Source organism: Cinclus cinclus, chromosome 33 (genome assembly GCF_963662255.1).
Source record: "Cinclus cinclus chromosome 33, bCinCin1.1, whole genome shotgun sequence".
Lineage (NCBI taxonomy): Eukaryota > Metazoa > Chordata > Aves > Passeriformes > Cinclidae > Cinclus > Cinclus cinclus.
Window position 1 is genome coordinate 554,852 of NC_085078.1, and position 18,455 is coordinate 573,306.

The following is an 18,455-nucleotide window of genomic DNA, read 5'->3' on the forward strand; positions in this document are numbered from 1 at the left end:
GGCCACTTGATGTCACAATGAATCATTTGATTCTTGGCCTCCACGGTGGCATAATAGATCCTTGCTTCTATTGGTCCCCGTGCTGTAACAATCCATCCCTGGCCCTTTTTATACCCCCTGGTGCCACAAGGGATCATTAGATTGTTAGCCTGCATTGGGTCACAATGGTTCCTTGCTTCTCTTAACCTCTGTGGTGTCACAATGCATTCCAAGCCCTTTTAGGCAACTTGGTCTTACAATGAACCATTTGATTCTTGGCCTCCATGGTGTGATAATGGTTTCTTGTTTCTATTGGGCCCCATGCTGTCACAATTCATCCCTGGCCATTTTACGCCCCCTGGTGTCAAATGGGATGCTGGGATTATTAGCCTCCATTGGGTCACAATGGATCCTTGCTTCTCTTAACCCCTGTGCTGTCACAATGCATCCCATGCCCTTTTAGGCCACTTGATGTCACAATGAATCATTTGATTCTTGGCCTCCATGGTGGCATAATTGTACCAGGTTTTACTTGGGCCCCATGCTTTCACAATTCATCCCTGCCCCTTTTAGGCCCATTGGTGTCACAAGGGATCATTAGATTGTTAGCCTGCATTGGGTCACAATGGTTCCTTGCTTCTCTTAACCTATGTGGTGTCACAATGCATCCCATGCCCTTTCAGGCCACATGATGTCACAATGAATCATTTGATTCTTGGCCTCCACGGTGGCATAATAGATCCTTGCTTCTATTGGTCCCCGTGCTGTAACAATCCATCCCTGGCACTTTTAATACCCCCTGGAGCCACAAGGGATCATTAGATTGTTAGCCTGCATTGGGTCACAATGGATCCTTGCTTCTCTTAACCCCTGTGGTGTCACAATGCATCCCATGCCCTTTTAGGCCACTTGATGTCACAATGAATCATTTGATTCTTGGCCTCCACGGTGGCATAATAGATCCTTGCTTCTATTGGTCCCCGTGCTGTAATAATCCATCCCTGGCCCTTTTTATACCCCCTGGTGCCAAAAGGGATCATTAGATTGTTAGCCTGCATTGGGTCACAATGGTTCCTTGCTTCTCTTAACCTCTGTGGTGTCACAATGCATTCCAAGCCCTTTTAGGCCACTAGATGTCACAATGAACCATTTGATTCTTGGCCTTCATGGTGTCATAATGGTTCCTTGCTTCTATAGGTCCCCACGCTGTCAAGGTTCATCCGTGGTCCTTTTGCGCCCCTTGGTGTCAAAAGGGAATCTTAGATTGTTAGCCTGCATTGGGTCACAATGGTTCCTTGCTTCTCTTAACCCCTGTGGTGTCACAATGCATCCCATGCCCTTTTAGGCCACTTGGTCTTAGAATGAACCATTTGATTCTTGGCCTCCATGGTGTGATAATGGTTCCTTGTTTCTATTGGGCCCCATGCTGTCACAATTCATCCCTGGCCCTTTTACGCCCCCTGGTGTCAAATGGGATGCTGGGATTATTAGCCTCCATTGGGTCACAATGGATCCTTGCTTCTCTTAACCCCTGTGCTGTCACAATGCATCCCATGCCCTTTTAGGCCACTTGATGTCACAATGAATCATTTGATTCTTGGCCTCCATGGTGGCGTAATTGTACCAGGTTTTACTTGGGCCCCATGCTTTCACAATTCATCCCTGCCCCTTTTAGGTCCATTGGTGTCAAAAGGGATCATTAGATTGTTAGCCTGCATTGGGTCACAATGGATCCTTGCTTCTCTTAACCTCTGTGCTGTCACAATGCATCCCATGCCCTTTTAGGCCACTTGATGTCACAATGAATCATTTGATTCTTGGCCTCCATGGTGGCATAATAGATCCTTGCTTCTATTGGTACCCGTGCTGTAACAATCCATCCCTGGCCCTTTTTATGCCCCCTGGTGCCACAAGGGATCATTAGATTGTTAGCCTGCATTGGGTCACAATGGATCCTTGCTTCTCTTAACCCCTGTGGTGTCACAATGCATCCCATGCCCTTTTAGGCCACTTGATGTCACAATGAATCATTTGATTCTTGGCCTCCATGGTGGCGTAATTGTACCAGGTTTTACTTGGGCCCCATGCTTTCACACTTCATCCCGGCCCCTTTTAGGCCCATTGGTGTCAAAAGGGATCATTAGATTGTTAGCCTGCATTGGGTCACAATGGTTCCTTGCTTCGCTTAACCTCTGTGCTGTCACAATGCATCCCATGCCCTTTTAGGCCACTTGATGTCACAATGAATCATTTGATTCTTGGCCTCCATGGTGTCATAATGGTTCCTTGTTTCTATTGGGCCCCATGCTGTCACAATTCATCCCTGGCCCTTTTGGGCCCCTGGTTTCTCAAGGGATCATTAGATTGTTAGCCTCCCTTGAGTAACAATGGATCCTTGCTTCTCTTAACCTCTGTGGTGTCGCAATGCATCCCATGCCCTTTTAGGCCACTTGATGTCACAATGAATCATTTGATTCTTGGCCTCCACGGTGGCATAATAGATCCTTGCTTCTATTGGTCCCCGTGCTGTAACAATCCATCCCTGGCCCTTTTTATACCCCCTGGTGCCACAAGGGATCATTAGATTGTTAGCCTGCATTGGGTCACAATGGTTCCTTGCTTCTCTTAACCTCTGTGGTGTCACAACGCATTCCAAGCCCTTTTAGGCCACTTGGTCTTACAATGAACCATTTGATTTTTGGCCTCCATGGTGGCGAAATTGTACCAGGTTTTAATTGGGCCCCATGCTTTCACAATACATCCCTGCCCCTTTTAGGCCCATTGGTGTCAAAAGGGATCATTAGATTGTTAGCCTGCATTGGGTCACAATGGTTCCTTGCTTCTCTTAACCTCTGTGGTGTCACAATGCATTCCAAGCCCTTTTAGGCAACTTGGTCTTACAATGAACCATTTGATTCTTGGCCTCCATGGTGTCATAATGGTTCCTTGTTTCTATTGGGCCCCATGCTGTCACAATTCATCCCTGGCCCTTTTACGCCCCCTGGTGTCAAATGGGATCCTGGGATTATTAGCCTCCATTGGGTCACAATGGATCCTTGCATCTCTAAACCCCTGTGCTGTCACAATGCATCCCATGCCCTTTTAGGCCACTTGATGTCACAATGAATCATTTGATTCTTGGCCTCCACGGTGGCATAATAGATCCTTGCTTCTATTGGTCCCCGTGCTGTAACAATCCATCCCTGGCCCTTTTTATACCCCCTGGTGCCACAAGGGATCATTAGATTGTTAGCCTGCATTGGGTCACAATGGTTCCTTGCTTCTCTTAACCTCTGTGGTGTCACAATGCATTCCAAGCCCTTTTAGGCAACTTGGTCTTACAATGAACCATTTGATTCTTGGCCTCCATGGTGTGATAATGGTTTCTTGTTTCTATTGGGCCCCATGCTGTCACAATTCATCCCTGGCCCTTTTACGCCCCCTGGTGTCAAATGGGATGCTGGGATTATTAGCCTCCATTGGGTCACAATGGATCCTTGCTTCTCTTAACCCCTGTGCTGTCACAATGCATCCCATGCCCTTTTAGGCCACTTGATGTCACAATGAATCATTTGATTCTTGGCCTCCATGGTGGCATAATTGTACCAGGTTTTACTTGGGCCCCATGCTTTCACAATTCATCCCTGCCCCTTTTAGGCCCATTGGTGTCACAAGGGATCATTAGATTGTTAGCCTGCATTGGGTCACAATGGTTCCTTGCTTCTCTTAACCTCTGTGGTGTCACAATGCATCCCATGCCCTTTCAGGCCACATGATGTCACAATGAATCATTTGATTCTTGGCCTCCACGGTGGCATAATAGATCCTTGCTTCTATTGGTCCCCGTGCTGTAACAATCCATCCCTGGCACTTTTAATACCCCCTGGAGCCACAAGGGATCATTAGATTGTTAGCCTGCATTGGGTCACAATGGTTCCTTGCTTCTCTTAACCTCTGTGGTGTCTCAATGCATCCCATGCCCTTTTAGGCCACTTGATGTCACAATCAATCATTTCAGTCTTGGCCTCCATGGTGTCATAATGGTTCCTTGTTTCTATTGGTCCCCATGCTGTCACAATTCATCCCTGGGCCTTTTACGCCCCCTGGTGTCAAATGGGATCCTGGGATTATTAGCCTCCATTGGGTCACAATGGTTCCTTGCTTCTCTTAACCACTGTGGTGTCACAATGCATTCCAAGCCCTTTTAGGCCACTTGATGTCACAATGAACCATTTGATTCTTGGCCTTCATGGTGTCATAATGGTTCCTTGCTTCTATTGGTCCCCATGCTGTCAGAGTCCATCCGTGGTCCTTTTGCGCCCCCTGGTGTCAAAAGGGATTCTTAGATTGTTAGCCTGCATTGGGTCACAATGGTTCCTTGCTTCTCTTAACCCCTGTGCTGTCACAATGCATCCCATGCCCTTTTAGGCCACTTGATGTCACAATAAATCATTTAAATCTTGGCCTCCATGGTGGCGTAATTGTACCAGGTTTTAATTGGGCCCCATGCTTTCACAATACATCCCTGCCCCTTTTAGGCCCATTGGTGCCAAAAGGGATCATTACATTGTTAGCCTCCATTGGGTCACAATGGGTCCTTGCTTCTCTTAACCCCTGTGCTGTCACAATGCATCCCATGCCCTTTTAGGCCACTTGATGTCACAATGAATCATTTGATTCTTGGCCTCCATGGTGGCATAATTGTACCAGGTTTTACTTGGGCCCCATGCTTTCACAATTCATCCCTGGCCCTTTTAGGCCCATTGGTGTCAAAAGGGATCATTAGATTGTTAGCCTGCATTGGGTCACAATGGTTCCTTGCTTCTCTTAACCTCTGTGGTGTCACAATGCATTCCAAGACCTTTTAGGCCACTTGATGTCACAATGAATCATTTGATTCTTGGCCTCCATGGTGTCATAATGGTTCCTTGTTTCTATTGGGCCCCATGCTGTCACAATTCATCTCTGGCCCTTTTACGCCCCCTGGTGTCAAATGGGATCCTGGGATTATTAGCCTCCATTGGGTCACAATGGATCCTTGCTTCTCTTAACCCCTGTGCTGTCACAATGCATCCCATGCCCTTTTAGGCCACTTGATGTCACAATGAATCATTTGATTCTTGGCCTCCATGGTGGCATAATAGATCCTTGCTTCTATTGGTCCCCGTGCTGTAACAATCCATCCCTGGCACTTTTTATAACCCCTGGTGCCACAAGGGATCATTAGATTGTTAGCCTGCATTGGGTCACAATGTTTCCTTGCTTCTCTTAACCGCTGTGGTGTCACAATGCATTCCAAGCCCTTTTAGGCCACTTGATGTCACAATGAACCATTTGATTCTTGGCCTTCATGGTGTCATAATGGTTCCTTGCTTCTATAGGTCCCCATGCTGACAGAGTCCATCCGTGGTCCTTTTGCGCCCCCTGGTGTCAAAAGGGATTCTTAGATTGTTAGCCTGCATTGGGTCACAATGGATTCTGGCTTCTCTTAACCCCTGTGCTGTCACAATGCATCCCATGCCCTTTTAGGCCACTTGATGTCACAATGAATCATTTGATTCTTGGCCTCCATGGTGGCATAATAGATCCTTGCTTCTATTGGTCCCCGTGCTGTAACAATCCATCCCTGCCCCTTTTAGGCCCATTGGTGTCACAAGGGATCATTAGATTGTTAGCCTGCATTGGGTCACAATGGTTCCTTGCTTCTCTTAACCCCTGTGGTGTCACAATGCATCCCATGCCCTTTTAGGCCACTTGATGACACAATGAATCATTTGATTCTTGGCCCCCATGGTGTCATAATGGTTCCTTGTTTCTATTGGGCCCCATGCTGTCACAATTCTTCCCTGGCCGTTTTACGCCCCCTGGTGTCAAATGGGATCCTGGGATTATTAGCCTCCATTGGGTCACAATGGATCCTTGCTTCTCTTAACCCCTGTGCTGTCACAATGCATCCCATGCCCTTTTAGGCCACTTGATGTCACAATGAATCATTTGATTCTTGACCTCCACGGTGGCATAATAGATCCTTACTTCTATTGGTCCCCGTGCTGTAACAATCCATCCCTGGCCCTTTTTATACCCCCTGGTGACACAAGGGATCATTAGGTTGTTAGCCTGCATTGGGTCACAATGGTTCCTTGCTTCTCTTAACCCCTGTGGTGTCACAATGCATCCCATGCCCTTTTAGGCCACTTGATGTCACAATGAATCATTTGATTCTTGGCCTCCATGGTGGCGTAATTGTACCAGGTTTTAATTGGGCCCCATGCTTTCACAGTAAATCCCTGCCACTTTTAGGCCCATTGGTTTCAAAAGGGATCATTAGATTGTTAGCCTCCATTGTGTCACAATGGATCCTTGCTTCTCTTAACCCCTGTGCTGTCGCAATGCATCCCATGCCCTTTTAGGCCACTTGATGTCACAATGAATCATTTGATTCTTGGCCTCCATGGTGGCGTAATTGTACCAGGTTTTACTTGGGCCCCATGCTTTCACAATTCATCCCTGCCCCTTTTAGGCCCATTGGTGTCAAAAGGGATCATTAGATTGTTAGCCTCCATTGGGTCACAATGGATCCTTGCTTCTCTTAACCTCTGTGCTGTCACAATGCATCCCATGCCCTTTTAGGCCACTTGATGTCACAATGAATCATTTGATTCTTGACCTCCACGGTGGCATAATAGATCCTTACTTCTATTGGTCCCCGTGCTGTAACAATCCATCCCTGGCCCTTTTTATACCCCCTGGTGACACAAGGGATCATTAGGTTGTTAGCCTGCATTGGGTCACAATGGTTCCTTGCTTCTCTTAACCTCTGTGCCGTCACAATGCATTCCAAGCCCTTTTAGCCCACTTGGTCTTACAATGAACCATTTGATTCTTGGCCTTCATGGTGTCATAATGGTTCCTTGCTTCTATAGGTCCCCATGCTGTCAGAGTTCATCCGTGGTCCTTTTGCGCCCCCTGGTGCCACAAGGGATCATTAGATTGTTAGCCTGCATTGGGTCACAATGGTTCCTTGCTTCTCTTAACCCCTGTGCTGTCACAATGCATCCCATGCCCTTTTAGGCCACTTGATGTCACAATGAATCATTTGATTCTTGGCCTCCATGGTGGCGTAATTGTACCAGGTTTTAATTGGGCCCCATGCTTTCACAGTAAATCCCTGCCACTTTTAGGCCCATTGGTTTCAAAAGGGATCATTAGATTGTTAGCCTCCATTGTGTCACAATGGATCCTTGCTTCTCTTAACCCCTGTGCTGTCGCAATGCATCCCATGCCCTTTTAGGCCACTTGATGTCACAATGAATCATTTGATTCTTGGCCTCCATGGTGGCGTAATTGTACCAGGTTTTACTTGGGCCCCATGCTTTCACAATTCATCCCTGCCCCTTTTAGGCCCATTGGTGTCAAAAGGGATCATTAGATTGTTAGCCTGCATTGGGTCACAATGGATCCTTGCTTCTCTTAACCTCTGTGCTGTCACAATGCATCCCATGCCCTTTTAGGCCACTTGATGTCACAATGAATCATTTGATTCTTGGCCTCCATGGTGTCATAATGGTTCCTTGTTTCTATTGGGCCCCATGCTGTCACAATTCATCCCTGGCCCTTTTACGCCCCCTGGTGTCAAATGGGATCCTGGGATTATTAGCCTCCATTGGGACACAATGGATCCTTGCTTCTCTTAACCCCTGTGGTGTCACAATGCATCCCATGCCCTTTTAGGCCACTTGATGTCACAATGAATCATTTGATTCTTGGCCTCCATGGTGGCATAATTGTACCAGGTTTTACTTGGGCCCCATGCTTTCACAATTCATCCCTGCCCCTTTTAGGCCCATTGGTGTCACAAGGGATCATTAGATTGTTAGCCTGCATTGGGTCACAATGGTTCCTTGCTTCTCTTAACCTCTGTGGTGTCACAATGCATCCCATGCCCTTTTAGGCCACTTGATGTCACAATGAATCATTTGATTTTTGGCCTCCATGGTGGCATAATTGTTCCAGGTTTACTTGGGCCCCATACTGTCACAATACATCCCTGACCCTTTTACGCCCCCTGGTGTCAAATGGGATCCTGGGATTATTAGCCTCCATTGGGTCACAATGGATCCTTGCTTCTCTTAACCCCTGTGCTGTCACAATGCATCCCATGCCCTTTTAGGCCACTTGATGTCACAATGAATCATTTGATTCTTGGCCTCCACGGTGGCATAATAGATCCTTGCTTCTATTGGTCCCCGTGCTGTAACAATCCATCCCTGGCCCATTTTTACATCCCCTGGTGCCAAAAGGGATCATTAGATTGTTAGCCTGCATTGGTCACAATGGTTCCTTGCTTCTCTTAACCTCTGTGGTGTCACAATGCTTTCCAAGCCCTTTTAGGCCACTAGATGTCACAATGAACCATTTGATTCTTGGCCTTCATGGTGTCATAATGGTTCCTTGCTTCTATACGCCCCCACGCTGTCAAGGTTCATCCGTGGTCCTTTTGCGTCCCCTGGTGTCAAAAGGGATAATTAGATTGTTAGCCTGCATTGGGTCACAATGTTTCCTTGCTTCTCTTAACCCCTGTGGTGTCACAATGCATCCCATGCCCTTTTAGGCCACTTGGTCTTAGAATGAACCATTTGATTCTTGGCCTCCATGGTGTGATAATGGTTCCTTGTTTCTATTGGGCCCCATGCTGTCACAATTCATCCCTGGCCCTTTAACGACCCCAGGTGTCAAATGGGATGCTGGGATTATTAGCCTCCATTGGGTCACAATGGATCCTTGCTTCTCTTAACCCCTGTGGTGTCACAATGCATCCCATGCCCTTTTAGGCCACTTGATGTCACAATGAATCATTTGATTCTTGGCCTCCATGGTGGCGTAATTGTACCAGGTTTTACTTGGGCCCCATGCTTTCACAATACATCCCTGCACCTTTTAGGCCCATTGGTGTCAAAAGGGATCATTAGATTGTTAGCCTGCATTGGGTCACAATGGATCCTTGCTTCTCTTAACCTCTGTGCTGTCACAATGCATCCCATGCCCTTTTAGGCCACATGATGTCACAATGAATCATTTGATTCTTGGCCTCCATGGTGGCATAATAGATCCTTGCTTCTATTGGTACCCGTGCTGTTACAATCCATCCCTGGCCCTTTTTATGCCCCCTGGTGCCAAAAGGGATCATTAGATTGTTAGCCTGCATTGGGTCACAATGGATCCTTGCTTCTCTTAACCCCTGTGGTGTCACAATGCATCCCATGCCCTTTTAGGCCACTTGATGTCACAATGAATCATTTGACTCTTGGCCTCCATGGTGGCGTAATTGTTCCAGGTTTTACTTGGGCCCCATGCTTTCACAATACATCCCAGCCCCTTTTAGGTCCATTGGTGTCAAAAGGGATCATTAGATTGTTAGCCTCCATTGGGTCACAATGGATCCTTGCTTCTCTTAACCCCTGTGGTGTCACAATGCATCCCATGCCCTTTCAGGCCACATGATGTCACAATGAATCATTTGATTCTTGGACTCCACGGTGGCATAATAGATCCTTGCTTCTATTGGTACCCGTGCTGTAACAATCCATCCCTGGCACTTTTAATACCCCCTGGAGCCACAAGGGATCATTAGATTGTTAGCCTGCATTGGGTCACAATGGATCCTTGCTTCTCTTAACCCCTGTGGTGTCACAATGCATCCCATGCCCTTTTAGGCCACTTGATGTCACAATGAATCATTTGATTCTTGGCCTCCATGGTGGCATAATTGTACCAGGTTTTACTTGGGCCCCATGCTTTCACAATTCATCCCTGCCCCTTTTAGGCCCATTGGTGTCACAAGGGATCATTAGATTGTTAGCCTGCATTGGGTCACAATGGTTCCTTGCTTCTCTTAACCTCTGTGGTGTCACAATGCATCCCATGCCCTTTTAGGCCACTTGATGTCACAATCAATCATTTCAGTCTTGGCCTCCATGGTGTGGTAATGGTTCCTTGTTTCTATTGGGCCCCATGCTCTCACAATTCATCCCTGGCCCTTTTACGCCCCCTGGTGTCAAATGGGATCCTGGGATTATTAGCCTCCATTGGGTCACAATGGATCCTTGCTTCTCTTAACCCCTGTGCTGTCACAATGCATCCCATGCCCTTTTAGGCCACTTGATGTCACAATGAATCATTTGATTCTTGGCCTCCATGGTGACATAATAAATCCTTGCTTCTATTGGTCCCCGTGCTGTAACAATCCATCCCTGGCCCTTTTTATACCTCCTGGTGCCACAAAGGATCATTAGATTGTTAGCCTGCATTGGGTCACAATGGTTCCTTGCTTCTCTTAACCCCTGTGGTGTCACAATGCATCCCATGCCCTTTTAGGCCACTTGATGTCACAATGAATCATTTAAATCTTGGCCTCCATGGTGGTGTAATTGTACCAGGTTTTAATTGGCCCCCATGCTTTCACAATACATCCCTGCCCCTTTTAGGCCCATTGGTGTCAAAAGGGATCATTAGATTGTTAGCCTGCATTGGGTCACAATGGATTCTGGCTTCTCTTAACCCCTGTGCTGTCACAATGCATCCCATGCCCTTTTAGGCCACTTGATGTCACAATGAATCATTTGATTCTTGGCCTCCATGGTGGCATAATAGATCCTTGCTTCTATTGGTCCCCGTGCTGTAACAATCCATCCCTGCCCCTTTTAGGCCCATTGGTGTCACAGGGGATCATTAGATTGTTGGCCTGCATTGGGTCACAATGGTTCCTTGCTTCTCTTAACCCCTGTGGTGTCACCATGCATCCCATGCCCTTTTAGGCCACTTGATGACACAATGAATCATTTGATTCTTGGCCTCCACGGTGTCATAATGGTTCCTTGTTTCTATTGGGCCCCATGCTGTCACAATTCTTCCCTGGCCGTTTTACGCCCCCTGGTGTCAAATGGGATCCTGGGATTATTAGCCTGCATTGGGTCACAATGGATCCTTGCTTCTCTTAACCCCTGTGGTGTCACAATGCATCCCATGCCCTTTTAGGCCACTTGATGTCACAATGAATCATTTGATTCTTGACCTCCACGGTGGCATAATAGATCCTTACTTCTATTGGTCCCCGTGCTGTAACAATCCATCCCTGGCCCTTTTTATACCCCCTGGTGACACAAGGGATTATTAGGTTGTTAGCCTGCATTGGGTCACAATGGTTCCTTGCTTCTCTTAACCTCTGTGCTGTCACAATGCATTCCAAGCCCTTTTAGCCCACTTGGTCTTACAATGAACCATTTGATTCTTGGCCTTCATGGTGTCATAATGGTTCCTTGCTTCTATAGGTCCCCATGCTGTCAGAGTTCATCCGTGGTCCTTTTGCGCCCCCTGGTGCCACAAGGGATCATTAGATTGTTAGCCTGCATTGGGTCACAATGGTTCCTTGCTTCTCTTAACCCCTGTGGTGTCACAATGCATCCCATGCCCTTTTAGGCCACTTGATGTCACAATGAATCATTTGATTCTTGGCCTCCATGGTGGCATAATTGTACCAGGTTTTAATTGGGCCCCATGCTTTCACAGTAAATCCCTGCCACTTTTAGGCCCATTGGTTTCAAAAGGGATCATTAGATTGTTAGCCTCCATTGTGTCACAATGGATCCTTGCTTCTCTTAACCCCTGTGCTGTCGCAATGCATCCCATGCCCTTTTAGGCCACTTGATGTCACAATGAATCATTTGATTCTTGGCCTCCATGGTGGCGTAATTGTACCAGGTTTTACTTGGGCCCCATGCTTTCACAATTCATCCCTGCCCCTTTTAGGCCCATTGGTGTCAAAAGGGATCATTAGATTGTTAGCCTGCATTGGGTCACAATGGATCCTTGCTTCTCTTAACCTCTGTGCTGTCACAATGCATCCCATGCCCTTTTAGGCCACTTGATGTCACAATGAATCATTTGATTCTTGGCCTCCATGGTGTCATAATGGTTCCTTGTTTCTATTGGGCCCCATGCTGTCACAATTCATCCCTGGCCCTTTTACGCCCCCTGGTGTCAAATGGGATCCTGGGATTATTAGCCTCCATTGGGACACAATGGATCCTTGCTTCTCTTAACCCCTGTGGTGTCACAATGCATCCCATGCCCTTTTAGGCCACTTGATGTCACAATGAATCATTTGATTCTTGGCCTCCATGGTGGCATAATTGTACCAGGTTTTACTTGGGCCCCATGCTTTCACAATTCATCCCTGCCCCTTTTAGGCCCATTGGTGTCACAAGGGATCATTAGATTGTTAGCCTGCATTGGGTCACAATGGTTCCTTGCTTCTCTTAACCTCTGTGGTGTCACAATGCATCCCATGCCCTTTTAGGCCACTTGATGTCACAATGAATCATTTGATTTTTGGCCTCCATGGTGGCATAATTGTTCCAGGTTTACTTGGGCCCCATACTGTCACAATTCATCCCTGACCCTTTTACGCCCCCTGGTGTCAAATGGGATCCTGGGATTATTAGCCTCCATTGGGTCACAATGGATCCTTGCTTCTCTTAACCCCTGTGCTGTCACAATGCATCCCATGCCCTTTTAGGCCACTTGATGTCACAATGAATCATTTGATTCTTGGCCTCCACGGTGGCATAATAGATCCTTGCTTCTATTGGTCCCCGTGCTGTAACAATCCATCCCTGGCCCTTTTTTACATCCCCTGGTGCCAAAAGGGATCATTAGATTGTTAGCCTGCATTGGTCACAATGGTTCCTTGCTTCTCTTAACCTCTGTGGTGTCACAATGCTTTCCAAGCCCTTTTAGGCCACTAGATGTCACAATGAACCATTTGATTCTTGGCCTTCATGGTGTCATAATGGTTCCTTGCTTCTATACGTCCCCACACTGTCAAGGTTCATCCGTGGTCCTTTTGCGTCCCCTGGTGTCAAAAGGGATCATTAGATTGTTAGCCTGCATTGGGTCACAATGTTTCCTTGCTTCTCTTAACCCCTGTGGTGTCACAATGCATCCCATGCCCTTTTAGGCCACTTGGTCTTAGAATGAACCATTTGATTCTTGGCCTCCATGGTGTGATAATGGTTCCTTGTTTCTATTGGGCCCCATGCTGTCACAATTCATCCCTGGCCCTTTTACGACCCCTGGTGTCAAATGGGATGCTGGGATTATTAGCCTCCATTGGGTCACAATGGATCCTTGCTTCTCTTAACCCCTGTGCTGTCACAATGCATCCCATGCCCTTTTAGGCCACTTGATGTCACAATGAATCATTTGATTCTTGGCCTCCATGGTGGCGTAATTGTACCAGGTTTTACTTGGGCCCCATGCTTTCACAATACATCCCTGCACCTTTTAGGTCCATTGGTGTCAAAAGGGATCATTAGATTGTTAGCCTGCATTGGGTCACAATGGATCCTTGCTTCTCTTAACCTCTGTGCTGTCACAATGCATCCCATGCCCTTTTAGGCCACATGATGTCACAATGAATCATTTGATTCTTGGCCTCCATGGTGGCATAATAGATCCTTGCTTCTATTGGTACCCGTGCTGTAACAATCCATCCCTGGCCCTTTTTATGCCCCCTGGTGCCACAAGGGATCATTAGATTGTTAGCCTGCATTGGGTCACAATGGATCCTTGCTTCTCTTAACCCCTGTGGTGTCACAATGCATCCCATGCACTTTTAGGCCACTTGATGTCACAATGAATCATTTGATTCTTGGCCTCCATGGTGGCGTAATTGTACCAGGATTTACTTGGGCCCCATGCTTTCACAATTCATCCCTGCCCCTTTTAGGCCCATTGGTGTCAAAAGGGATCATTAGATTGTTAGCCTGCATTGGGTCACAATGGATCCTTGCTTCTCTTAACCCCTGTGGTGTCACAATGCATGCCATGCCCTTTCAGGCCACATGATGTCACAATGAATCATTTGATTCTTGGCCTCCATGGTGTCATAATGGTTCCTTGTTTCTATTGGGCCCCATGCTGTCACAATTCATCCCTGGCCCTTTTACGCCCCCTGGTGTCAAATGGGATCCTGGGATTATTAGCCTCCATTGGGTCACAATGGATCCTTGCTTCTCTTAACCCCTGTGCTGTCACAATGCATTCCATGCCCTTTTAGGCCACTTGATGTCACAATGAATCATTTGATTCTTGGCCTCCACGGTGGCATAATAGATCCTTGCTTCTATTGGTCCCCGTGCTGTAACAATCCATCCCTGGCCCTTTTTATACCCCCGGTGCCACAAGGGATCATTAGATTGTTAGCCTGCATTGGTTCACCATGGTTCCTTGCTTCTCTTAACCTCTGTGGTGTCACAATGCATTCCAAGCCCTTTTAGGCCACTTGGTCTTACAATGAACCATTTGATTCTTGGCCTTCATGGTGTCATAATGGTTCCTTGCTTCTACAGGTCCCCATGCTGTCAGAGTTCATCCGTGGTCCTTTTGCGCCCCCTGGTGTCAAAAGGGATTCTTAGATTCTAAGATTGTTAGCCTGCATTGGGTCACAATGGATCCTTGCTTCTCTTAACCCCTGTGCTGTCACAATGCATCCCATGCCCTTTTAGGCCACTTGATGTCACAATGAATCATTTGATTCTTGGCCTCCATGGTGGCATAATTGTACCAGGTTTTACTTGGGCCCCATGCTTTCACAATTCATCCCTGCCCCTTTTAGGCCCATTGGTGTCACAAGGGATCATTAGATTGTTAGCCTGCATTGGGTCACAATGGTTCCTTGCTTCTCTTAACCTATGTGGTGTCACAATGCATCCCATGCCCTTTCAGGCCACATGATGTCACAATGAATCATTTGATTCTTGGCCTCCACGGTGGCATAATAGATCCTTGCTTCTATTGGTCCCCGTGCTGTAACAATCCATCCCTGGCACTTTTCATACCCCCTGGAGCCACAAGGGATCATTAGATTGTTAGCCTGCATTGGGTCACAATGGATCCTTGCTTCTCTTAACCCCTGTGGTGTCACAATGCATCCCATGCCCTTTTAGGCCACTTGATGTCACAATGAATCATTTGATTCTTGGCCTCCACGGTGGCATAATAGATCCTTGCTTCTATTGGTCCCCGTGCTGTAACAATCCAGCCCTGGCCCTTTTTATACCCCCTGGTGCCAAAAGGGATCATTAGATTGTTAGCCTGCATTGGGTCACAATGGTTCCTTGCTTCTCTTAACCTCTGTGGTGTCACAATGCTTTCCAAGGCCTTTTAGGCCACTAGATGTCACAATGAACCATTTGATTCTTGGCCTTCATGGTGTCATAATGGTTCCTTGCTTCTATAGGTCCCCACGCTGTCAAGGTTCATCCGTGGTCCTTTTGCGCCCCTTGGTGTCAAAAGGGAATCTTAGATTGTTAGCCTCCATTGGGTCACAATGGATCCTTGCTTCTCTTAACCCCTGTGCTGTCACAATGCATCCCATGCCCTTTTAGGCCACTTGATGTCACAATGAATCATTTGATTCTTGGCCTCCATGGTGGCGTAATTGTACCAGGTTTTACTTGGGCCCCATGCTTTCACAATTCATCCCTGCCCCTTTTAAGTCCATTGGTGTCAAAAGGGATCATTAGATTGTTAGCCTCCATTGGGTCACAATGGATCCTTGCTTCTCTTAACCTCTGTGGTGTCACAATGCATCCCATGCCCTTTTAGGCCACTTGATGTCACAATGAATCATTTGATTCTTGGCCTCCATGGTGGCATAATAGATCCTTGCTTCTATTGGTACCCGTGCTGTAACAATCCATCCCTGGCCCTTTTTATGCCCCCTGGTGCCACAAGGGATCATTAGATTGTTAGCCTGCATTGGGTCACAATGGATCCTTGCTTCTCTTAACCCCTGTGGTGTCACAATGCATCCCATGCCCTTTTAGGCCACTTGATGTCACAATGAATCATTTGATTCTTGGCCTCCATGGTGGCGTAATTGTACCAGGTTTTACTTGGGCCCCATGCTTTCACACTTCATCCCTGCCCCTTTTAGGCCCATTGGTGTCAAAAGGGATCATTAGATTGTTAGCCTGCATTGGGTCACAATGGTTCCTTGCTTCGCTTAACCTCTGTGGTGTCAAAATGCATCCCATGCCCTTTTAGGCCACTTGATGTCACAATGAATCATTTGATTCTTGGCCTCCATGGTGTCATAATGGTTCCTTGCTTCTATAGGTCCCCATGCTGTCAGAGTCCATCCGTGGTCCTTTTTCGCCCCCTGGTGTCAAAAGGGATTCTTAGATTGTTAGCCTGCATTGGGTGACAATGGATCCTGGCTTCTCTTAACCCCTGTGGTGTCACAATGCATCCCATGCCCTTTTAGGCCACTTGATGTCACAATGAATCATTTGACTCTTGGCCTCCATGGTGGCGTAATTGTTCCAGGTTTTACTTGGGCCCCATGCTTTCACAATACATCCCAGCCCCTTTTAGGTCCATTGGTGTCAAAAGGGATCATTAGATTGTTAGCCTCCATTGGGTCACAATGGATCCTTGCTTCTCTTAACCCCTGTGGTGTCACAATGCATCCCATGCCCTTTCAGGCCACATGATGTCACAATGAATCATTTGATTCTTGGCCTCCACGGTGGCATAATAGATCCTTGCTTCTATTGGTCCCCGTGCTGTAACAATCCATCCCTGGCACTTTTAATACCCCCTGGAGCCACAAGGGATCATTAGATTGTTAGCCTGCATTGGGTCACAATGGATCCTTGCTTCTCTTAACCCCTGTGGTGTCACAATGCATGCCATGCCCTTTCAGGCCACATGATGTCACAATGAATCATTTGATTCTTGGCCTCCATGGTGTCATAATGGTTCCTTGTTTCTATTGGGCCCCATGCTGTCACAATTCATCCCTGGCCCTTTTACGCCCCCTGGTGTCAAATGGGATCCTGGGATTATTAGCCTCCATTGGGTCACAATGGATCCTTGCTTCTCTTAACCCCTGTGCTGTCACAATGCATTCCATGCCCTTTTAGGCCACTTGATGTCACAATGAATCATTTGATTCTTGGCCTCCACGGTGGCATAATAGATCCTTGCTTCTATTGGTCCCCGTGCTGTAACAATCCATCCCTGGCCCTTTTTATACCCCCGGTGCCACAAGGGATCATTAGATTGTTAGCCTGCATTGGGTCACCATGGTTCCTTGCTTCTCTTAACCTCTGTGGTGTCACAATGCATTCCAAGCCCTTTTAGGCCACTTGGTCTTACAATGAACCATTTGATTCTTGGCCTTCATGGTGTCATAATGGTTCCTTGCTTCTACAGGTCCTCATGCTGTCAGAGTTCATCCGTGGTCCTTTTGCGCCCCCTGGTGTCAAAAGGGATTCTTAGATTCTAAGATTGTTAGCCTGCATTGGGTCACAATGGAACCTTGCTTCTCTTAACCCCTGTGCTGTCACAATGCATCCCATGCCCTTTTAGGCCACTTGATGTCACAATGAATCATTTGATTCTTGGCCTCCATGGTGGCATAATTGTACCAGGTTTTACTTGGGCCCCATGCTTTCACAATACATCCCTGCCCCTTTTAGGCCCATAGGTGTCACAAGGGATCATTAGATTGTTAGCCTGCATTGGGTCACAATGGTTCCTTGCTTCTCTTAACCTCTGTGGTGTCACAATGCATCCCATGCCCTTTCAGGCCACATGATGTCACAATGAATCATTTGATTCTTGGCCTCCACGGTGGCATAATAGATCCTTGCTTCTATTGGTCCCCGTGCTGTAACAATCCATCCCTGGCACTTTTAATACCCCCTGGAGCCACAAGGGATCATTAGATTGTTAGCCTGCATTGGGTCACAATGGATCCTTGCTTCTCTTAACCCCTGTGGTGTCACAATGCATCCCATGCCCTTTTAGGCCACTTGATGTCACAATGAATCATTTGATTCTTGGCCTCCACGGTGGCATAATAGATCCTTGCTTCTATTGGTCCCCGTGCTGTAACAATCCAGCCCTGGCCCTTTTTATACCCCCTGGTGCCAAAAGGGATCATTAGATTGTTAGCCTGCATTGGGTCACAATGGTTCCTTGCTTCTCTTAACCTCTGTGGTGTCACAATGCTTTCCAAGGCCTTTTAGGCCACTAGATGTCACAATGAACCATTTGATTCTTGGCCTTCATGGTGTCATAATGGTTCCTTGCTTCTATAGGTCCCCACGCTGTCAAGGTTCATCCGTGGTCCTTTTGCGCCCCTTGGTGTCAAAAGGGAATCTTAGATTGTTAGCCTGCATTGGGTCACAATGGTTCCTTGCTTCTCTTAACCCCTGTGGTGTCACAATGCATCCCATGCCCTTTTAGGCCACTTGGTCTTAGAATGAACCATTTGATTCTTGGCCTCCATGGTGTGATAATGGTTCCTTGTTTCTATTGGGCCCCATGCTGTCACAATTCATCCCTGGCCCTTTTACGCCCCCTGGTGTCAAATGGGATGCTGGGATTATTAGCCTCCATTGGGT